Source organism: Sminthopsis crassicaudata, chromosome 3, assembly GCF_048593235.1.
Source record: "Sminthopsis crassicaudata isolate SCR6 chromosome 3, ASM4859323v1, whole genome shotgun sequence".
Classification (NCBI taxonomy): Eukaryota; Metazoa; Chordata; class Mammalia; order Dasyuromorphia; family Dasyuridae; genus Sminthopsis; species Sminthopsis crassicaudata.
Window position 1 is genome coordinate 332,951,884 of NC_133619.1, and position 25,174 is coordinate 332,977,057.

At 37.5% G+C, this 25,174-nt stretch overlaps 1 protein-coding gene and 1 long non-coding RNA gene across 3 annotated transcripts in view; both read left to right on the forward strand.

Moving 5' to 3' along the window:
- Positions 1-21,458, forward strand: part of LOC141561602 (uncharacterized) — a 71,106-nt gene extending 49,648 nt beyond the window's left edge. The window contains exons 1-2 of the long non-coding RNA XR_012488093.1: positions 1-15,506; positions 15,565-21,458. The exon at positions 1-15,506 is cut by the window's left edge and continues 49,648 nt beyond it. This is a non-coding gene — a long non-coding RNA (uncharacterized LOC141561602). The remainder of the gene's footprint in view (positions 15,507-15,564) is intronic.
- Positions 1-25,174, forward strand: part of KALRN (kalirin RhoGEF kinase) — a 934,437-nt gene that overhangs the window by 50,166 nt on the left and 859,097 nt on the right. The gene's annotated exons all lie outside the window — the stretch shown is intronic.

Below are 25,174 nucleotides of genomic sequence, written 5' to 3' on the forward strand. Positions count from 1 at the left end.
AATTAACAAGTGTAAATATAAAATTCTGAAATTAAACAAGTGATTTATGAGCATCTAAGAGAGGATGAAGTGATCAGTAGGAGCCAACACTGATTCACTAAGAATAATTTATACAAATAAACCACATTTTCCTTTGTGATAATTTTTAGTTTGTTAACTTAAAGGAATGATTTAATTGTAATGTAGCTTGAGTTCAGCAAAGCATTTTACAATGCCTTTCATGATTCATAGTAAATTTTCTACTAGTTAAAATAATCTTTTTCAAGGGTTTTATTTTTTTGTTTTTATTTTAAATCAAAAGATTATCTTGAGGGTTCTGTCAGTAAGAGTGCCTTGCACATAGAAGGTATTTGATATATACTGCTTGGAATATTGAATTAGATTTGCTCCATTCAATTCAATATTTTAATCAGCATATTGTATTAAGATATAGGAAATTAAGACACACATAAGACATTTTCCAATGACACAAAGCAGGAAGGATAACTATGTTATAAATCAGCAATAACAAAACAAATTGAACATAAGGATCCTTGTGATGCATATTGATTCAGAAAATAACATGTTAACACTATCTATTTTATACTGTATTTTATTTTATTACATATTCCCCAAATATATTTTAATTAGATTTTCCTACACTGAGGCTCCCATCAATTGTATGGATACCTTTGCTATAATTGACAGGACTAATTTGCAAAATAACCTCAACAGACTGAGAGATTGTGCTGAAATCATAAAGGATGACAAATTAACAGGTAGAAATATATAATCCTGAAATGGGGGCTTTTAGAAAAATTAGTTGTACAAATCAATGATGAGAGCTTCAGCTTCTCAAAAAATGAGAAAAATTTAGAAGATTTTTAGTTGGCCACAACTTTAAGTCAACATGTGATGTGACTGCTTTAAAAAGAAAATTAAAAACAAATGCAATCTGAGGTTGCATTACATCTGGGATACTGTGTTCAGTTGTCCCACAATTTGGGAGTTGTCTTCTTATTACCTCCAGGTTCTGGCATAGTGAATAGGGCACTAGACTTAAAGTGTGGACAACTTGGTCTCAAATTCTTCTATGGTCACTAACTGAATGATACGGGCAGTTTTCTTAACCTCTCTATGGCACAATGCCATAATTTTAAAAATGAGGAGCACTGGACTTGATGTCCAGAATGTCTTCTGGCTCTCTAAATCTATGACCCTCTAATTTTTGAAGCCAGGTGCCACCATACAGAGTGCTGAAGCCAGAGTCAGAAAAACTCCTTTTCCTGAGTTCAAATCTGATCTAAGACACTTCCTAGCTGTGTGATCCTGTGCAAGTCACTTAACACTGTTTGCCTCAGTTTTTTCATTTGTCAAATGAGTTGGAGAAGGAAATATCAAACCATTCTAATGTCTTTGCCAGGAAAATCCCAAATGGGGTCACGAAGAATCAGAAATGACTGAAATGATTGAACATACATGGTGATTCATGAGTTGTGATGGGAAGATCATGGAAAAAAAGTCAAGGAAACTTAGAGATGGAACATGGGCCAGGAAATTCTTTTGGGACCTACATTACATGACCCTAACACTGAAATTCAACTGATACTTAAAAAAATAACCTACTTATACTGCCTCATAACACCAGTGCAGCAGTTTATCCCTATCAGCTTTGAAAAATTCAATAATTATCAACTTTCCCCCACCCTTCCCCACTTTCTGGAAGAGCTTAATGTCATTTGCAAACTTGGAAATCTCACTGTATGAAATTCCTTCATATTATTTATAAAATTGTTAAATAACATTGCTCCCAGGAGACCCCCACTGTTTACAATCTTCCATCCAGAGAAATGAAAACACTGATGATCACGGCTTACATTCCATAGTTTTTTATGTTGAGTTACAAAGTACTTTTAGATTCATTAACTCGTTTGATCCTTACAATAGCCCTGTGAAATAGGAAGGACAAGTATTATTGTCTCCATCTTACAAAGGAGGAAACTAAAGTCCAATGAGCTTATATCCCAAAATTACACTGTTAATAAGTGGTAAGGATAGAAAGCAGCTACAAGATACAATGGATGGAGAGAGTCAGGAGGACCTGAGTGCAAATCCAGTCTCATACATTTCCTAACTGTGTGACTCTAGGCAAGTCACTTAATTTCATTTGCCACAGTTTCCTCATTTGTAAATGAGCCAGAGAAGGAAATGGCAAACCACTTCAGTATCGTTTTTAAGAAAACCTTAAATAGGGACCCAAAGAATCAGACAGGACTATGTTTATAAGTAAATAATGATGGAACCAAGTCTTGGATTGACTCTTATAGCTTTGAAGTAGGAAATGTCAGTTTATCTTTACTCTGTTTTGGATTTCTAATAGTGAGCACTCTGTTCTTGAAAAGAAAAGTCCTTTAACTGCAGTAGGACTGAATTAAAAAAGATAGCCTTCATTATGGAATCAGTCAGTCAATCAATATAGAATTCTATTGAGGGCTTTTTGAAAGGAAGGAATAGGAAGCCCTTGAATGTTCTTGGAAATAGATGTTTTTGGATGACTTATTTGGTAGTCTATGTAAAAAGAATGGAACAGGGAAGGTACATGAATCAGGAATATAATTTCTTTTTTAGTTTAATTTTTACTTTTAATAGTATTTTATTTTTCCAAACACATGTAAAGGTAGTTTTCAACACTCATCTTTGCAAAACTTTGTGTTTCAAGTTTTTCTCCTCCTTTCCTTTATTTTATTGTGGATCTCCATAACTTGGCCTATTCTCACTCACTTTCCCTAAAACTATCACCCTCATTTTTTTTTTTGTTCCTGCTTTTGCTCATGATTTCAATGAACTGGTTCCCTTATTTATACACTCATTTACTCCTCCTAAAGTGAGTTCAAATCGTTCAATTGAGTGTTTCAGGAAACTGCCTTCTTCTAACCATAGTAGAGAACTATGCTGGCTTCTCATGGACATGAAGCTGCCTCTTATTATACATTCTACCAACTCACTGGGTATGGAAATGAACCCCCTGGTCTGCAGTTCCCAGGATCTCCTCTAGATCCTCTCTTATGAATGGACACTGCCTTGGCAAACTGCCAGTCCTCTGGCCCATTTGGAGCTCTTTGTAATGGGAGGTTACACATTTTGGCCAGTGATGGTAGCCCCACAATTTCACACTTGAGCTCCTGCAGGACTCCAGGTGGAAGCCATCTGGTCAGTTTAGGTCTCAAATATCCTCTGCATTGAATATCATTTGATCTTGGACCTCTCTAACTGGTTTATTTCAGGATACAATGTGGACGTAGAAATTGTTCTAATTAATATAAGTTGAAATAGGGATTTTTCTGTGATTTTTCTGACATAGGGAGTTCCTTGGTAAGGAAACCCTTTCTACAAACAAATCAGCATGTTCTCTGCAATTTATAGTTTAGAGTGTTGTCTAAAACTCTGAAAGATTAATGATTCATTCAGGGTCACTCAGCTAATGTGGTTCCAAGGTTGGATTGAATTGAAGTCTTCTTAGATTGGAGATCAGCTTTCTACTGACTCTGTTATACTGACTCTCAACTCTGATTAATAATGATCACATCTATACAAGTTTTCAATTAGTACCTATGAGGACTGAGTCATACTACTGTCACTATCCCCATTGTATAGATGAGGGAACAATCTGACAGAGAGCAGTCTCAGTGACTTTCAAAGTCACACTATTACCAAATGTTGAAGCCAGGACTTGAATCTTCAAATCTAGTGTTATTGCTTCTTTTTCTCTTAAAGGGGAAGTAAACATTTCTTTGCTACCTGCTTTTCTTCCAAAAAAGTACTCTCTCTACTGTGACCATGTATATTCATTGAGAAAGGCAGCTAGGTATATAGAATGCTGGGCTTGGAGTCAGAAAAAACTCATCATCATCCTGAATTCAAATGTGATCTCAGATATTTCCTAAATATGTGACCCTGGACACATCATTTAATTCGGTTTACCTCAGTTTCCATGTCTGTAAAATGATCTGAAGAAAAAAATGACAAACCACTCCAGTATCTTTGCCAAAGAAAACCCCAAAAGGAGTCACAAAGAGTTGTTTAAAACTGTAACAACTGAACAAAAAGTTTCTTAAGAACATGAATAGTTAATTTTTTGTCTATCTTTGTATCATTAGGGCCTAGAACTTAATAAATACTGTTAACTGATAGATTGTTATTTTGTTCTTCTGATGCTGTAACTGCCTTTCTCCCTTTCATATATTTATCAAGTCTCTTATTTCTGGTTATGTGTCTTTTATAAAGGTACTCCTCAGATTCTATTGGAACCCACAAAATTTCATGGGCTTCCCTTTTTTTTCTTCTAATATGTTTCCATTTTTTTGTAAAGATACTTTTTGTCTCCTTGAGCTTTTGAATTTTTGAATTTCTTTTTGAAGTAGTCTGGCATTTCTGATCTTCACCACACATTTATTTTGGGCTCATTTTTAAAATAGCCTCCAGGCTTCCAGTGGGTTACTGACATTAAAAAAGTTTTGCTGATGCTTTTTGTCATTTTTGAATATACCTTCCTTGCCCTCACTTCTTTTCCCTACTCAAAACCTTATTTCATAATACATGAAAATTAATTAATCCACCAAGCAATTTAATTTGATGCATGTAGCATTTTATATCTGTAGTCCCTCATCCCTTTAATGAAAGAAGGGTGATAAATTGTGTAGATACATCATTATAACTACATATCATTCAGCTGTTTTTTTTTTTGTTGTTGTTGTTTTGTTTTATTTTGTTTTTGTTCTTCTTGTTGTTGTTATTTGCTTTTGAGAAGCACTTGGATTAAGTAACTTGCCCAGGGTCACTCAGCTACTAAGTGTTAAGTGTCTGAATCTGGATTTGAACTCAGATCCTACTGACTCCAAAGCCAGTGCTCTATCCATATTGAGCTGATTTAAGTAATTTTATGTACATGATTATAATCATTGTGTTATTGTTTTCTTTGTTATGCTTATTTCACTCTGTATTAGTTGAAACACATTTTCCCACATTTCTCTGAATTTCTCATTCACATTCATTGCTTCTTGTGGTGTAGTAATATTCCGTTACTGCTTATACCACAGGTTACTTAGCCATTTCTTTACTGATGGGCATCTACTTTTTTCCAGATCTTTGCTACCACAATACTTTTTGCTACGAATATTTTAGAATAAATGGAATCTTTCTTTCTTTTTTCTTTTTTCTTTTTTTTCTAGGATATACTAGGGGTATGTATTTGGTACTCTAATCTTTCAGTCCGAGAGGATGAATAGTTAGTTACTTTTCTTGTGTTAGACCACTGATTAAAAAAAAAAACAAAACCAAAAAAAATCTTTTTTTTTCTCTTCCTAATGACTCTATTTTATCATCAGTTTCCCTCCTAAAATATGCCATTAGATTGCTTAGCCTGTGAGAAGGCTTCCAGACCAAATAAAATAGTTGGCTGAGTGAGTAGGCTTGGGTATTCTCATGATTAGCTACCCAGCTGGAAAGCTGAGAAGGGCATTTGTCATGGATCAGTGCAAGCTTACTTCCAGCATCTGGCAAGGGAGACTGAGCCTCAAGAGTGTGGTTTCTATGGCGTGACCCCTATCCTGTCTCAAGAATTCTCTACACCTCTGACATTGCCACTGATACTAAAACTTATGGAATCATTAAATCATAGACTCTGAGAATTGTGAGTATTTTAAAGAGATCATTTGTATTCTAATTTTACAAATCAAGAAACTAAGATTTAGAGAAATAAACTAACTGGACCAGGATCACCACTTATGGTGAGTGGCAAGAGCTACGTTTAGGAGCTGAGTTCAGTTCTCTTTTTGCTCCACTGTTATGTCAGCAGTAGTCAATAAACATTTATAAAATACCTGTTATGTACCAGGTACTATGCTGTATATTCTCTGAATGTGTTTCTTGTTCTTCTAACAGAATGCTTCATCCCCACCTCCATAAAAATGATGGCGAATGGAGGTGAGATGAGTAAGATAACATAGAGCTCTACATTCATGAAGGCAAAATAAGAGATAAACTGGAGCTCATTAGGAAATATGGATCTTAAGACTTTGAATCCAAGCATTTCAGAGTTAGAAAAGTAGCAAGGTTGTCTCATCCAACCTTTTGTCCAGGTTTCAGAGAAACTTGGGAGGAGTAGAGGTAGGGAGGAGAGAAAGAGATGGAGCAGGCAAGGTGGCAAGAGGGCTAGTCCTGGAATGAGGAAGCGCTAGATCCACCAGTTCTTGTTACTGGAACTCTTCCCCAACCTCAATTCCATATGCACAAAATGGAATTTGTTATCTTAGAGTTTCCTGTGAACAAAGACAAGAACATTGTTTTGAGGTTTAAATGAATGCAAAATATTTTGCAAACTTTAAAGTGGTGTCTAGAAATGTTCATTATTATTCTGGGGTTCAAGATGATAGGATTAGGGAAGACACTGGAATGAATAACAAGGGAAGTTGGGGAAGTTCCTCTGAACCAGTTTAGAGATATTGAAATGAGCAGCTAGGTGGTACAATGAATAGAGCACTGGGCTTGAAATCAGGAAGACTTCTTCATGAGTTCAAATCCAGTCTCAGACACTTCGTAGCTGTGTGACCATGGATAAGTCACTTGGCTCTGCTTGTCTCAGTTCCATCATGATAAAACAAGCTAGAGAAGGAAAGTCCAAAATAGGGTCACAGAGAGTAGGACATGACTGAAACAACCAAAGAGATTAGAAAGTATGCTGCTATAGTCAGAGGACCTGCCATTAACTGTGTGACCTTAGGCAAATAATATATATCAGGTATGGGATTTCTGGAAAGGTATATAGGTTATAGGTAACCTAATGCAGTGCCTTCATTTTATAATTTATAGAGAAGGAAATGAATTACTGAAAAGGTACTAAATGGAAGAGCAAAGACTCAGGTCCTATCCTTCTAAATTCAGTGCATTTAAGACTCCACTGGACTTTCTCTTGGTCTGGACTCAGTTTCCCTATCTATAAAATGAAGGGATTGGACTAGGTTTCTCTAAAGTGATTTCTCCTTTAACTGCAAATCTACAATTCAGTCAATGAGACTTGCCAGAGCCAGGGAAATGGATGAAGCTGATGTGCTATATTGGAATTGCTAAAGTTTTCTTCCCAGCAAAAGGTGTCCAGGGGTCACACGGGGGCTCCTTAGTTGAAGCTGCCACTGATTGGCGAGGCTCCCTAGCTGCCAGTAACAAGTGTCTGACCAGTGTTGTTAAGCTAATTGTTAAATTAGAGTGGCCAGGAAAGCAAATTGCTTCATGATGGGGTTTCCGTGACTGTGTCCAAAGCTGATGTCATCCTGCCTCGCTCCTTCTTGAGGGAGGAAGTTTCAACTTGCCTCTTTGACTTGAAGGGTGTTAATGAACCTTCCTGAGCTGTTGCCAGCTACTGCTCCTCCGAGAGCACCCACCCCCAGTGCCCACCTTTCATTTCCTGCCTAGCCTGAATACAGTGCTTCATTTGGGAAGCTCCGGGTTGGTGTCCCGGAACCCCAGCTTTGCTTGAGCTCCTAGGCCAACTGATGTGTAATGGGGGAGGGAGGGCAGTTTTGGAGAAAAGCAGTGGGAGGCTAGCTGGGGTGGAGGACTACTGGGGAAGGCTTTGTGCCACCCGATTGGCACTGCCTTCCTGGGCAGAGGTGAATGGTTCTGTCTCTGCTCAGGAGCCAGGGGGCCCAGGGAGTATGATGTGGAGGTCATAAAACTCTGGCAGGTGTGAGGGGTTCTCATCTTAGGGAGCTGGCCAGGTCTTGGAAGCTGCTCTCTCTGGTGGGGGGAAGAAAGCTAAGTTTAGAGACAGAGAGCTTAGGTTGGAATCCCAGCCTTTTTTATTATTCCTTATGTGATCTTGGGCAAGCCTCCTTTCTGGGCTTCCATTGCTCAAAAATGGGCACATAGGTGGCCCAGGGATAAAATAGTGGTCAGGAAGACTGGAATCCTGCCTCAGGCAACTTCTAGCTCTGTAACTCTGGGCAAATTATCTTCAGCACCAATTTGTTCATCTATAAAACGGGGCTAATAGCATCTACCTCAAAAGGTGATTATAATGGTTAAATGAAATACTATATGGAAAGTACTTTCAAAGTTATGTCAGTAATAATAACAGCTATTATTAGTTGTTAATGGTAATAATATAATAACAAAATAATGATATAATAACTTAATAGTTATTAATGGTCATAATATAACAATGAAACAATACTATATGATAAATATAATTATTATATTAACTATCAATGATTATTATTAATTATTATAATAGCTATTACCGACTACAAAATGAGAGGCTTAGATTTAGGGACCTCTCAGATTGCTTTGAAGTCTAGTCTGTGATCCTATGGTTCTCCTTCCTAGGACTCCTCAGACCTAAGGTAGCCCCTGCTCCTCGGAGCATACAAGCTCTCTCTTATTCTTATTCTCCATGCTCCTTAGTCTCTCATGTATAGGGTTACATGCCTATTTATATACTCTCCTATAGAGAACTTTTACACGCCTGAACATGTTATGCTCATAGATGAAGGGGCACATTCCTGTTTCCACTCTGCATTCAGGACTCGATATGCCAAAAGCACAGATGCCTCACTGAGTCTCCACAAAGCATTGGACACTGTCCATGTCTTCATGCCACAGAATGATGAAACCATTTTAAGTCTTTGTTTTAAAACCTTGTTAAAAGCTTAAAAAAAACAACAACTTTTTTTTCAGAATTTTTTTTGTCTGAAAGTAAAGAGTATAATTGATAGAGCTTGACTAGAAAGCAAGAAGACCTGGATTCAAGTCTTGTGTCTATGTGACCTTAGACAGGTCATTTGACTTCTCAGTACCATCAGTAGGGCAGCTAGGTGGTGCAATGGAAAGAGCACTGGGCTTGGGATCAGGCAGACTCGTCTTCCTGAGTTCAAATGCAGCCTCTGATATTTATTAGCTGTGTGACAATGGGTAAGTCGTGTGTGTCAGTTCCCTCATGTGTAAAATGAGTTAGAGAAAAAATGGCAAACTAATCCAGTGTCTTTGCCAAGAAAAACTCCAAATGGGGTCTTGAAGAGTTGGACTGAAAAATGACTGAATGACAACACTAGATCAGTAATGTCAAATTCAATAGACAAACTAATTGTATAAATAGGGATCCCTGTGGGTCACATATTGACTTAGTTTTAAAATGTATTCTGTATCTATGTTTTATTGTATTTTTATTTATTTTATTACCTCTTTCCCAATTACATTTTAATGTTTCTAACCACACTGGGGAACCGGACTGCCTGCCTGAAGCGTCTGCTGTAGGCAACTCTGTGTTGATCTGCCTACGTGAAGGGAATTTGCTCACCTGGGAGTTCCATATACCATCAAAATCTCAGGTACAATCTCTATCCATGTTTGTTCAGTACATAAATTATTTTAGAAACCAGTTCTGTCTGAGAGACCCTTTTACTTTGGGGACTTTTTGTCCCCGAAGCAGTTGTACAAATGGGAGGATGCTAAAGGTTAGGAGATGTGTTACTATATTCACACTTTATTCTGCTACTCCGTTGGAGGCCTTGATTAGGATTTCTTCCCAACATTTCCATGGTTTTGAGTTGATAGTGAAAAATGACAACGCTTTCTTATTAGGAAAAGGCAATCATATGGTCTTGCTGTCAGGGGGGCCACCATAGACTTCTGACTCTTTATTTCTAATATGGAAAAGAGTAAGAAAACCTAAGAAAAGAATAGACCTGAAGAAAACAGACTGCCCTTTTTGGTGTGTGGGGAGGAGGGCAGGGTATATGTGTGAGTTATTTTTCACTATGGTAGCACATGTAGCCTACAACTGTGAAAGAAACTGTAATGCAAAGGATTCATGATCTTAATGTGTTTGCCTTTCACCCATGCAGATTGAAACCCATCTATATCTTCTCATCATGTGTGATTCTTGTCCATGTCTCAGTATTATGGGCAAAGCTGTAAGGTGCCTCAAGCTATCTATTCCAGCTAGTCTACAAATGAGGAAACTGAGACCTAAAGAAAATAAATGACTCCCAAAGTCACATAAAATTGGGAATTTATCCAACATATTGGAGACTTTCCTCTAAGACTTTCAATATTTGATAGGTATTAGGATAATCAGCACTGAAGTGTCTATCTCTGCTAATCTCTATTCTTGTATATATTGGATCACCTCTTTATCCAAACATCCCCTTCCTGGACAATGCTTTTACAACCCTTCTTGAATATGTCATAGATGCTACTATGCTTTCGCCTAATGACACCCATCATTTGCTTCTCCATTGTCCTGTGCACTCATAACTTGAATACTTTGGTTGAGGAAACTCAGAGGTCTTTAATTCCAAGGCAAAGTACAAAATTAGGAAGATGCTTTTTTTCAAGCCCAGGAATTTTAATAGCAAAAAGAAGTGGCCTTCATATACTAGTTTAATAATGGTTTGTTGACTTAATGAAACTGGGAGGTGAGAAAAAGAGCTAAGATTTTCTGTCTTTAAAACTATATGAAAGAGAGAATTAAGGATATAATTGTTAAGAATAGAGGAGAAAGATCCTGAGTTGAGTTTAGGTATTATAAATCTTGAACTATTAAATTAATTTTTGGCTTAGTTCAAGTCCAGCTGTTTTAATGGGAAAAATAACATTTTTATTTAAAAAGGGTAAAAATGGGAAGTCTGGAAATCTCTCTTAGTTACCTATACCTATGGCATAAGCCTGGAAATATAAACCATGAAAGCCAGGAGCCTACTTTGTGGCACAGTACATTAAATGCAAGGCCAAATTCTGATGAGTTAATAAGCCTTTTAAAAACAAAATCTGCAAAACAAATCTAGAATCCTAAACTGCTGAGTTGGAAAAGGCCTTAAAGATTATGTAGTTTAAACTCTTGCCCAATGAAGAAGTGTTTTCTATGGCATCTTTGATTTGAGTACTTTCTGTAACAAAGAATTCATTACTTCATAGGACAGCTAATTCTGTCACTGGACAATTTTAGCTATAGGAACACTTTTTTTCTTATGTGGAAACAAAATGTGCCTCCCTGTAACTTCTACCACCTATTGGTCAAATTTTTGTTCTCTGAAACAACAAATAACACATTTTTTAAAAAGGCAATCAGTGGCTTGCCCGAAGTTTCACAACTATTTAGTGTCTGAAGCTGGATTTGAAGTCAAATCTTCTTCTTACTCCAAGGCTGATACTCTAGCTACTGTGTCACCTAGCTGCCTCCATTAAAGAATAAATATACTATTCTTCCTATGTAATATACCTTCAAATAGTTGACAAAAAGTCATGTGACTTATCTTTTTCAGGCTGAATTAATTCCTTCCACCCTTTCTCAAATGATTATTTCTGGATTACCCCATTATGCTGGTTGCTTTCTCTGGATACAGTCCAATTTGTCATTGTTGTTCCTAAATTGTCCTGAATTGCTTGTTGACTGAATTAAATATAATGCTCCCGATGAACTCACATCAATGCAGATTGTCATGGAACTATTGTTTCCTGTGATCTGTCTGGACACCACTCAGAGTACTATAATCTAAGAATACAAAAGTAGGGTAGCTGAGTGGAGAAAGAGCTGGCTTTGGAGAAAGAAAGGAGGGAAGAAAGAGAAAAAAGGAATGAAAAAAGGAAGAAAATGAAAGAAAAGATAGCAAGAAAGAAGGAAATGAGAAAGGGAGGAAGGGAAGAAAGAAGGGGAAAAAGAAGGTAGGTAGAAAAGAATGAGGGAAATAAGCCTTTTTACATATCTACTATATGTCAGGTACTATACTAAACATGTTATAAATATCATCTCATTTGAACCTAGTAACAGCCCTAGAAAGTAGATGTTCTTATCATCCCCATTTTACACTTGAGGAAACTGAGGCAGACAGAGATTTACTGACTTAATCAGAGTCACACAGCTAGCTAAGAGTCTGAGCCTGAATTTAAACTCAGATCCTGGCTGACATACTCTGGCTGTTTGATTCTGGGCAGATCTCTTAGCTTCCACTCTCTAAGACTTCAAGTTAAAGGGAAGATATTGGATTGGAGTTCTGTACACTGATGAAATGACAGATCCAGTTTAGAATAAAATCAGATCTTTAGCCATCATCTCCCAGTGTTGGACTGCATTAAGCTATTGGTCAACCCCCAAAAATGTAGATTTTTTCTCCCATATCCTTGGAAAGCAGGATTTCCTTATCTTATACGTATGTAATTGATTATATGTTATTAAATGAAAACTTTACATTTCTGTTCTTGTATAATTGGTCTTGTTGGTTACAGCCAAGCCACCTGGTCTACTGAGATAATTTTGAATCTTTATTTTGGCCTGAGGGTTTTCTTGGCCTGAAAGTTTAATATGAGTCAGCAGTGTGATATGGCCGCCAGAAAAGATGGCTTGATCTTCATCTGCTTTTAAGAGAAGCATGGGCTCCAGAAAGAGTTTCTCTGTGCTATTTCTCAGTCAGACTACATCTGGAGTACAGTGCTGTGTTTAGTTCTGGGCACTGCATTTTAGGAAGGACATTAACAAGCTGGACTGCATTCAGAAGAGTAAATAGGATGGTGAGTGGAATTGAAACTATGCCATATGAGAATTAGTTGAAGTAACTCAGGATGGTTAGCCTGGAGAAAAGAAGACTTGGCAGTTTGGGGGTGGGGAGAGTGCACATGATGTCTGTATTCAGATATTTGAAGGTCTGTCATGTGGAAGAAGGATTAGGCTTGTTTTGCTTGGTCCCAGAAGAAAGTACTAGGAGCGATGGTGGAAGAGCAACAGCTTTCAGTTCCATATAAGGAAACAATTCTAGCAATTAGACTTGTCCAAAAGAAGAATAGACTGATTGGAGATGTAGTGAGTTTTTCATCATCAGAGTCTTCAATCAGAAGTCGAATGGCCACATGTTGAGAATATTATAGAGGAGATTTCTAATAAAGGCAAGAGTTGGTCTAATTGGCTTCTTGGGGGATCTTACAAATTCTAAGAGTTTATCCTTCCCTCACTTGGACCATTTGCAGATGTCCTGAGCATACTCTGTTCTCTCTTCATCCAAGTCATTGACACAGTTGTTCAACTGGACAGAACCACAGAACCATATGACACTCCATGGACAATGTCCTTCTCAACTGACATAGATTCCTTAGAGGGCATTCTTTGGAGAGTTCCTGCTCTATGGGAATATTCTGGCTTCCTTTCTAAATTTCTCCTCATTATTTGTTTTGAGTTGTTTTTATACTTGTCACATTTTCCTCTCGCATCACAATTTTGTGTGACACACATGCTTGTCCTTCCTTCTCTGAGATGAGTTCTTAAAAGTAGAGTCAGTCTTGTAGCTTTCTTTATATCCCAGTGCCTACTGTGGTACTTGTTTATAATAGGTATTTGTGGAGTTTGTGGAATGAATGATTGCTGAATGGTGATTCAAGCACCATAGGATTCACTTCACTTTATCATCTTCTTATCTACAAAAATATCATAGGGGATTTTTTTCCCCACAAGTTTTGATAAAATCAAGCTATATAATTCAATCACATTGTTCTCTGATCATCCAATTTTGTAACACAATCATAAGGGGAAAATAGGTCGATATAAAGCAAATATGATCTTCATGGGCATTTACAAATATAGAACAAATTATTCAAAAATGGCTTCTACTTATGACTTTAATGTTTAATATTTATATATAAATGTAATATAATATTTAATAATTAAAATTAGTATATTTATATATATATATATTCATGCATACACAACTATGTGTTCACTCAACTAAAGGGCAATTTCTGTTGTTGATTTTGAGCTGCTGCACCTCATTTTTCTTTACATTTTTTCAGGTATCTAAGAGAATAATGGGACCCATTAGCTTAGGTGTAGAAGTTCATGGAGGCATTTTCCACTATTAGAGCCCTGGGAGCAGGGGAGGAATGCTAAATAAAAATGTAGGTGAGAATGACTCTCTTGCCCTCTTTCCACCAAAGTCACTGGCTAGATGAACTCTTCATCAGAATTAAGTTAGCGATTGTTGATTTTCATAGGTTGCTCTGCCATGATTCAGTGGTCTATGATGACTGCTAACTCAGCTAGTTAGTAAGATGGGGGATGTTAGACACACTCTCCTCCTCTCTGTTCCTTAGCAAATTCATTATAAGAAAAAGATCCCTAGGCAGCAATCTGAGAACATAGGATATTAGCTCCTACTACTAAAATGATGAAACAATTGTGAACATTACCTAATCCTCAGATTTATTCTTAGAGTTGCCCTATACACTCTGTAAGTAAATGGAGGTGGCTGCTTGAGAAGGAGAAACAAGAGGAGAAAGAAGAGCTAGTATTTCCATTTGGGGACCAATTCTCTCCTTATTGGGCAATGGCCTCAAATGCCCCATTGTGGCGATGGTTCTGGGAAGGGAATACAAAAATTATTTTTATTTTGTTTTGGAATACATTACATCACATGTAGCAGATGGGGAGTCCATATGTGGATCATTGATTGCTTACTGTACCCCTCCCTGGTGGTGGCAGTCCTGGCCTGCTCTAAGAATATTCCTCAGCGGTGCAGATGTTTGGATGGGAATGTCCCCAATTGCACTGTTCATTGTGGTTATTCAGTAACTCCCCTTTCTCTTCTCATTTGTGATCCTGCATACATGTGTTTATGGGAGTAGAGTGTCACAGATGGCCAGAAACAGAAAATAGTATAGGGTAGTGAAAAGGGCATTCCTTAGTTTGGAGTAAGACAATCTGAGTTTGAATCCTGGCTTCAATATTGACTAGCTATATATCTTTGGACAAACTACTCTATCTTTCTGAAACTAAGTTTCCTCATCTATAAAATGGGAATAATAATCTATGTATTACATATTTCACTAGGTTGTGGTAGAAAAGGCACTTGATACCACTATGTTGTGCCAAATGGATGTACTCATATTTTTCATTGAGGAAAAATTCCTACATGGTCTCTCTGTCTTTCACTTTTTTTTTGGAGAAATCGGGATGGAAAACATAACCTCAAGTCCCTATGATGTAATCTCCAAGGGAAAAGTTGCTTCAGCTTTTTCTTGCTATAAGTAGAAATTGTGTTTCTTTATTTTTCTGTGAGTCTGAGCTTTTGAAGGTTTTTGGCAAAACTGCATCTAAATGGATCTTCTCCAAAACCCAACAGTTGACATTTATTTGGCTAAGGAGAAAGAGAGAGAGAGAGAGAGAGAGAGAGAGAGAGAGAGAGAGAGAGAGAGAGAGAGAGAGAGAGAGAGAGAGAGGTGTACAGGGGGAGAGATAAGAGAGAAAGAGACAGAGGCAGAGAGACAGAGCGACAGACAGAAATGGACAGAGAAAAAGGTTGACATAAAGTGTCAGAAAGAGATGTAAAAGCTCATTTAATGCCTTGAATTTCTTTAAAACATCTTTAAAATGCCAGCCTTGGCTCCACATGCCCATAGTATCTGGTACTTGTGAAGCCAAGATTGGTGGTCCAGAGTTCCGAAATGTAGTGGGTTAAGCCAATTGGATGTCTGCACTGTCTGGCATCAATCTGGTGAGTCCCCTAGAGGAGAAGGCTATTAAGTGACTTAAAAAGGGGCAAACCAAAGTAGGTCAGAAATGGAGCAGTATGGAGCTCCAGAGCTGATCAGTATTAGCCCCTGTACTTTCAGCCTAGGTAAGATAGAGTCTATGTACCTTACCAACAGGAAATCTTTGTGGTCAAGACAAGACCAGCACTCTCCATGTAGTATTAGTGACTACATTACTAGTATTGACACTGCCAAAACATCCAAAAAAGTTAAACATTTTTTTCTTCTACACTTATTTGAATAGCCCCTAAATAGCAAGGCTTTCTTTAAAGTAGGAAAACATAAGATAGAAAAATTAATAAGCAATACATGAATTGACATGCTTTCTCTTTTTGAACTGGTAATAGTTCAAATCTGAGCATTGAGAAAAGAATGGATTAATGATTAACTGAATTGACTAAGATTGGGTTGATCACAGTGTCTAATATACAACATACATACACACACACTCACACATACACACCTCCACAAGGAATGATAGGATTGGGTTGGGAGACACTGAAGTTGACTCAAGTCATACATTAGGAGAACCTATGATATCCTTCTAGGAAAGATTGTTTTCTCTATTTTCTTCTTTTCTAGAGGGTTCTCTATGTTGGGACTGATTCCCATGACCACCTCAGTACTTGTCTGCTGGTTTAACCCCGAAGGACCAAAGAGGCACAGACACATTCTCAAAGACTCCAAGACCCTTGGAGCTACCAAGACTCCTAGAATTGATCCAGTCCTGTTGGGATGATACCTAAGACAATATACTTTATCTGTCTGCTTCTTAAATAGAGGGTATCTAGGTAGCAAAATGGCTAGAATGCTGGGCTTAGAGTCAGGAAGATTCATCTTATGAATTCAAATCTGGCCTCAGATACTTACTAGTTATGTGATCCTGGGCAAGTGACTTAACCCTGTTTGCCTAGGTTTCCTCCTTCTCCTTCCCTCCCTTTCTCTGTAGCTAGGCAGCTAGGTGGCACAATGGATATAGCACTAGACTTGGAATCAGGAAGATTCCTCTTCATGAGGTCAAATTTGGCTTCAGACACTTACTAGCTGTGTGACCCTGAGTGAGTCACTTTACCCTGTTCACCTCAATTTCCTCATCTGTAAAATGAGCTGGAGAAAGAAATGGTAAACACTTCCGCATCTCTTCCAAAAAAAAAAAAAAACAAACCCAATTGGGGTCAGAAAGAGTCATCCATGATGGAAATGAATCAATAGCAAAGAACCTAGATCCCTTGAGTTAAAACCCACGGTTCTTGACTTTGCGGTGCTTTCCACTATAGAATCCTATATTCATGGAAGTGAGGAAGAAGGATAGTTGAATAATCTTGATCTCTATAGGTACAAAACATCACGTGCTGCCCTAATAGAGTCTGAGTGAAAAAAGGGTCTAAAAGACCATCTATTGGCTGTGTTTCCATTCATGCCACTTCAGAAAAAGGCAGGAAACCCAGTAAGGACAGTTTCTTATTTTCTTTGGGACTGTGGACTGTGGAGCACTCTTGCCAGTATCAGTCAGATTACCTTCTCTACATTGTGCCACGGTATATGAGTCTGAGGCATTTTTATACTTGGTCCATCCATTGAGGCTATTTTGAGTCATGTACCACAAAATATTAAAATTATGAGGCAACTTAGGTCTCATTTAATCCAAATCCCTTATTTCAAAGATATACTGATTTTCAGAAAAAAAGGGAAGGAGAGAAGAATCTGCAAAATATAGGTTAATGAACTTGACTTTGATTTCTGGCAAAATTGTATAACATGTTTTTGAAAGAGTGGTTTGTGAACAATTAAGGAAAGAAGCAGTGATCATTAAGAGATAGCATGACTTCATTAAGAACACATTAGACTAGATTAACCTCATTTCCTTTGACAATGTAACTAGACTGATAGATAAAGGGACTGCTATAGATATCATTTACCTAGATTTCAGAAAAGTATTTGACAGTATCTCAAAGTATTTGACATGTATCTTTCTGAACAAAATGGAGAAAATTGGGCTAGATGATAGATTCAGAACTGCTTTAATAACCAAATCCAAACTGTGGTCATTAATAGGTCAGTATTAACTTGGAGAGTATTCCCTAGAGCTTCTTAACCTGTGGTTCACAACCCTATATGAGTTCTCATAAGTGAATATGGGGACTGTGAAATTATGATTTATTATCATTAAATGTTTGATTTGCATACCTATTTTATATAACTATAAACCCAAGGCCACATAAATTTTTTTTCAAACAAAAAGGGTTGCTAGTGGAAAAAGTTTAAGAAACCTAGAGGACATGGAGCTGTCCATGACTTTGTAGTGATCAGAATTTTTTTTTATCAGTGACTTAAATGGCATACTTATATTTTCAGGGAACATAAAAATGGGAGCTAACACATTGAATGGCAAAATTGGGATTTAAGATCTCAACAGGATAAAAAAGTAAGTTTAATTTAATAAAATGAAATTTAGTAGGGATAAATGTAATAAACACATATATGGTATAGTGGTTAAAGAAAATAGCCTTGGAGAAAGGAAGTCCTGACATACTGGCTATGTGACCTTGGACAAGTCATGTAACCTGTCAACCAACACTCTAAGCCAGAAAACTCTCTAAGAGTGTACATTTCAGAAAAAGTGCTGATTTGCATTCATAGAGGGAGTTTTACCATTGGGAGTTCCATAAATCAAAATTCTGATGAGAAATAAAGTAATGTCTATACTTGTTTTTAAGGATCCTATCTTAATTTTTTCTTCTGTCTGCTCAACATCCCTGTTCACTTCAACTGGTATTCATATGGCAGGGTCATAGGATTACATTGGATTTCAAAAATCAATTTTAAAAGATGGACATATGTATCTAGAGTACAGTTTGAGTTGAAAAAGATTTTGGCTTTTGGAATACAAATTTAAAATTAGTAACCAGCATAACATGGAAATCAAAAGAGTTACTGCTATTCCAGGCTACATTAAGAGGTATATAACATCCTGCATAAGGAGGCCATTAGTCATCTTCTATTATTTCCTGGTTGGATCCCTTCTGGAGTTTTATGTTCAGTTCTGGGCACCATGTTTTAGGATAGACACTGATAAGATGGAGACTCTCCAGTGGTTGACTAGCAGAATGATTAGGGGATTATAGGATACACTGTAAAAAAAACATGGATTCTGGAAGAGATCCTTGCATCTGACTCTTGCTATCTGCTTCATCTTGGGCAAGGCACTTAATGTCAGATTCCTCATGTTGTAAAGTTTGGCTAGATGGCCTCTGAATGCCTTCTAACTTTAAATCTTTGATTCCATGACCATACCCTAAGAATCCAGAGATATTTAGCAGGGATAAAAGAATATCTGGGGGGGAAATGATAACAATATCTGTTATCAGTATCTGAAGAATTATTATTTAGAAAAAGAATTAGATTTGTCCCACTTGACCTCACAATACAGACTTAGAAATAAAGGGCAGAAATTGAAAAAGGAGAATTTTTACTCTGTTATGCATTGAGGGTTGCCTCAATGGAAATCTTGTGACAGTGAGTGATTGGATGAATATTTGTTACTGATGTAAGTGATTCTTATTCAGGGATAGGTTTGACAGTAGATTCTGAAGTCCTCTCTAATTCAGATTTTGGGATGTCATGAAACTAAGGTCCTTAGAGTTCAACAAGAATCACTTTTAGCTTTTGTACACACTTATGGAGTACCTGCTCTCTATAGGATGCTATGCTGGGTACAGAGGAGTATAAAAAGATGAGTTATATGGGGTCTTAACTTTCATTATCTATTAGATATATAAACAGATATACAAAGGATACCTAAGAAAAGTGTGAACAAAGTGTTATGAGAGTACACAGGGAAAATATCAAGGGAACTTCATGAAGAAGATGGTTTCTGAGTTGAGCTTTGAAGGACAGGTAAATTAAAATAGGATCTCACATCCATTAAACTGGAAGAGATGGTAAGATTCATTGTTGGAAGGGCTATAGGGAGATTGGTACGTTAATTCACTGATAGTTAAGCTAGAAATGCTTCAACTATTCTGGAAAATCATTTGCAGCAAAAATGTCTAGATTACTTAGACCTTTTGAACCCACAGATTCCACTACTTGAAGGAGGTCCTGATGGCAAGAATGTGCATGGCAGCATTATTTGTGGCAACAAACCGCTTAAAACAACAACAAAAAATATATATCCATTGAGTGGTGACTGAACAAATTATGCTACTGATAATAATAGAATATCACTGCAATGGAAAGAATGGTGGCTAGCAAGAACTCATTAAAACATGGGAAGACTCATGTAGGGTAATGTAGAGTGACAGAGCCAAAACAACAATGTATACAATAGCTACAACAATGTAAACAAAGTCAGCTTGGGGAACGTAACATTTCGGTTCAGATGTAATAGTCAATATTAATACTGTACTGTCAAAGTTAGTTAAGTGTGAGCATGTCTTCTGCCTCCTCCCCTTGCTCAGTGTGCTCCAGGGGCTCTCTATTACCTTCAGGTTCAAATATAAACTCTCTGCCACTGCTTCCTTCCTTAATTGCTCACACGCCACCTCATCAACAATATGTTCTAGAATTTTTTCCAGGAATTCAATTCAAATTCACCAACCTATAGTTTGCAGCCTCTACCCTCTTCCCTCTTTTTCCTTGAAAATCAGGACACCTATAAAATAAGAGTTTAGATTACATGATCCCTAAGCCCCCTTTAGCCTTAACATCCCATGGTTAATAATTCTAAGCATCTAGTGGATGGACCAAGTGTAAAGATGCTGTAGTCCTGGGCACCTCAGCATAGTGTAAAGGAGAAACCCTGGTTTGCATTGGCAAGAGAGCTACACAATCCACTAGATGAAGAACATTAGAATTTGCCTATGCTGGTTTTCCCAAGTCTTCAAAATTCCTAATATCTTGGCCCTTGCCATCTTTCCATTCTTCTTACATTTTACTCCATTCCAGGCAATTTATGTACCAGATGAACTAGACTGCTTTATACTGGTCCTCACATCTTTTATCTCCCTTCCTCTTCTCAGGCTGTTCTCCATGCTCCTCCTCATCTCTGACTCCTGGCTTTATTCAAATCTCAGCTTAAATCCTACATTCTGCAGAATGCCTCAACTCAACTGCTAGACACTCCCCTCTCAAAGTACCTTAACATACTTTGTGTGTATCTGGTATTTAACTAATTATTTACTCTGTGTCTCCTCCATTAGAATGTGAGTCCCATGAAAGTAGGGAGTGTTTTTTTATTTTTCCTTATGTCCACAGTGCTTAGCACAATGCTTGCCTGGCACACAGGTGAAAGCTAATTTGTTAATTGTTAATTGACTGAGAAAACAAGCTTAAAAAAAGAAAAAGGATAGCGTACCTACTTTGGAATCAGGAAGAGCTGTGTAACCCTGGACAAGCCTCTTACTCTCCCCCCCCCCCCCACCTTTGCCTCAAAAAACAAAGAAGCAAACGGAAGAAATATATTTGTAACAAGTTTAGATATTTACTAGGAAGTATTCTATTGCATAAAAGCAAAATGTATCAATAAATTAAAAACCTTTTTAAAAGGATGGGTGATATTTCTATGGTGGAGATAAGGAGCTATGTGGGGAGAGGTTGAGGAGGGAAAGATATCCTAGGGATAACAATGATGTGACAAAGGCACTGAAACAGGAAAGTGTGGACCATGGTCAGTTTTCCTTACTTCCCAGTCCAATGCTCATTCCATTACCCTCTGTTTTCTGCCATGGAAGTTCCATGCAAGCAGCGGCTCTGACACAAGGCTGTAAGTCATGACTGCTCCCCATCTGCTTCCTCATGCTCTGAAAATTCACCCAAGCCGCGCACCAGTGTTTGGAAAAATTAATGCTTTCAAGATGAGCTCCGCGTGGTCTTGGTGCATCTGTCTCTCCTTCCTTCACCAAACCGAAAGAAAAGAAGCATTCTTAGACAATTACTCCCCAAGGGAGCTAAGGGGCTGACTTTGTTTATGTACAGTGTTTTTAGTTACAACACGTGCAGTTCTGGGGTTTTCTGGGGACCTCCCAAATTAACGGATCACCTACAAGAACTAGGAGGAGCTTGGGACTCCTGATCAGTATGCACTGAAGTGTTTGGTCAGACTGGGCATGATAGACAGAACCTGGGGAGAAGCTTGAGCTCACCCCTGTCCTGGGCCCAGATGTTCAATGCCTCTTCACTGCAGCTGTCTTTGGGGAAACATCTGCAGGATTTGCTGCTCCCCTTTTCAGAAACTCCCCTCCTTTCCTAATACTCTTTTACCACCAGGATGCCAACTGCTGACCCTCCATTTCAAAAGGGGGGAGGAGACTGCCTCTCTCTGCGGTGATCTACTCCTCTTATCTTCCTTAATCCCATAAAAAAGCCAAGCGTATAGATGAAAAACTTTGTAGGTTAGAAGCCATCTCCAAAAGTTAAAAGTTTTAATGTAAATTGACAATGGAACAAAGAATTTTGTAACTGGGAGATAATTTCCTAGGAAGCCTATCTGAGAGGGTTATGTTAGACTAGATGACCTTTAAAGTTCCTTCTGGAACCTTAATTACTATAGTTCTATAAACCTATCAAAGTAATTTCTAATCAGACCATCTCATAGGAATTCATGAGAAGGGGTTCAAGCTAAATGACCTTTCAGGTTCTTTCTGATTCAAACTACCATGGATCCCTTTAGCAAACTGGCAAACCTTTTCTCAGAATAATATTTTTTAATGATCGGGGGGAAAATTACTTAAAGGCTAGGGAAAACAAAAGTGTATTTTTTTCTCCCTTAATACTTTTTCCTGTGTACTCTCATAACACTTTGTTCACACTTTTCTTAGGCATCCTTTGGATATCTGTTTATATATCTAATAGATAAAGAAAGTTAAGACCCCATATAACTCATCTTTTTATACTCCTCTGTACCCAGCATAGCATCTTATAGATAGCAAGTGAATCTTCAGTCAAGAACCCCTGCTAACTCTTCTCACAAATGAGAAGGAAGAAATGGTAAAAAAAAAAAAAAAAAAAAAAAAAAAAAGGAATTAGAATTATTTATAGTTTTCTGACCAGTGGAATATCAAATGGGTCCAACCCCTTCATTTTATAGATGAGGAAACTAAGGCCTAGGGAAGTGAAGTATTATGCTTGAACTCTTACTGTTTTTGTTGTTTGTCCGTCCTTCTCAAAGAGGCCTATGACATCAGGAAGATGATGTCATGACTTGCAAGTGAATTGGATTGAAGTGAGGCAGGGCTGTGCAAAGTCAGTCAGCAGCCTCACTTTCTATTCTGGAGCCATCCTAGCCAATTAGTGACAGAGCTGTGCCTGTTGAGGATTCATTCTTCAGGAAGGGGTCAGACTAGATGACCTCCAAGGTTCTTCTGATTCTAGGATTTGGTGACTCTATGAACTGTGGTCTCCCACTTATCTGCTTCCTCCCATCTAAGGCCATTTCCACAGTGATAGCTATCTATAGGACTATATGGAAGAGTTAGTAGTCTTTTTCTGAATTGCTTTGGAGCAATACTAGTAGGTGAAAATTTCAGAAGTAATTTCCGCTCAATATAAGGAAAACCTCCTAACTAAGTAGAACTGTCTGGAAGAGATTGCTTTGTGAAATGCTAAGTTCCCTATCACTAGCTATATTAAAGGAGAGAATACATGATTAAATTCTCTGGGAAGTTGTGGAGGAGGTTCCTGAATAAGGAGTAAGGATGGAGTAGATGACTTTTCAGATTCAGATTCCAGGGATCATAACTGGGACATGAATTTATGCTTACAGTATTCTTAGACAGGCAGTTAGGCAATTTAGGTGAGCTGGATTTTAAAGTGACTTGTTATCCCTCTAACTAGGTTACTAACTGTTACCTAGGGCTTATCACTTAACCCTGTTCATCTCAGTTTCTTCATCTATAAAATGAACTAGAAAAGAAAATAGCAAACAGCTCTAGTATTTGTGCTAAAAAAAAAAACCAAAACAAAACCAAATGGACTCACACAATTGGATATGACTGAAAAAACAACATAACTGAACAGAAAGTATATATGGTAATTATGTATAAAGAGTCTATTGTCTTTGGTGCTGATTGATCTACTCATTGTCTTATTTGATGCTTTTTTAGATCTTTTGTGTCTATCAATCTCTTTAGAAAGGCATCTAGGTGACAGTAAATAGAGCACTGGGTCTGGAATCTTCCTGAGTTCAAATCCTGCCTTAGACACTTAACTAGTTGTATAATCCTGGGAATGTCACTCAAGCCTATTTGCCTCAGTTTCCTCATCTGTAAAATGAGCTAGAGAAGGAAATGGAAAACCCTTCCAGTATCTTGGCCAAGAAAAGCCAAATGGGGTTATGAAGAGTTGGATGCAATTGAGACACAAACAAACAAAAAAACTGTCTTTTATTCCTTAATGCCTTTTTGAGGGAAAGAGACACATTTAATTTCAGGGCTGCTCCAATAGATCCTCTGAACTTTTTCTTAGGCTTAGGTTTATGCACCTTGGTTCATATGGAAATAGCCAAGAAGTTTTCATGATTGAATCTTTCTTGGGGCTTCTAATATATGAGAGTAAGATGGAAGATTTATCAATTTTGGCTTTACTTTCTATATTGGAAATTAATTCACTCATTAAGCATCTACTAAATATAATGATGTATATGTATATACAATGCACAGATTGTACACAAATGTTCACATGGACTATTTGAATTCAACCTGTGGTAGAGCATTCTGAACTCACATTCATCTGATCAACTACAACTGGACATAGTATAAGTTGATTCTGACATAGTAATGTCATTTTGATCCTTTTTGAGAATAAAAGACAATAAACAACTATGTATGAGTGATATTCCCATTTTACAGATAAGGAAATTGAGATAAAGAGAAGTTATGTGAGTTGCCCAATGTCGCACAGCTGATGTTGGCAGAATCAAGACTTGAATTCAGGCCTTCTAGGGCAAGATTAAGTATACACTTGAATGTCATAGATCTATGAGGAGGAGAGACATGGCAGATCAGGCAGTAGTTATTTGTTTACAGAAACAAGCCTTCTATTGACTTCTTAGTCTTCCTAGAATTGCTTTTGATGACAGAAATGCCTTTATCAAGCCTCCATCCAATAGATAAATCCTCATTACTTCAGATTCATTGATTGAGATACTGTGATAAATCAAAGTGGAGATTGGCTGGTTTATATCCCTTTGCTATTCCCTCTAAAGAAAGGGCTTTTATAAATAAGTAAACAATATGACAAAAGGAGAGTGTTAAAATTATTTGAGAACCAACTCTTTCAAGGCCATACATAGGCTTATAGATTTAGAAGTGAAAGGAAAGTATTTAAATATTTAAGTACCAGGAAGAAGCTTGACCAGATATATGAAGCGCCATTTAAAACAGTGTTACAGGGGATGGCATTATGGTAGGTGGAGCTTCAGAAGAGTGGAAGTATTTTGAGGTTTAGAGGTGGTTGAAGTTGATTTCTAAGTTTTTTTAGTCAATCAATCCTTCACCTCCCCCTCTCCCAATCCCATCAATTTTACTGAAAGAGAGGAAGAAGGGAGAAGGCCTGGACTTTTGGGATTATTAAAATTGAGAAGATTAGATCTAAGAGATTAACCAAGCCCACTCTCTTCATTTTATAGATGGGG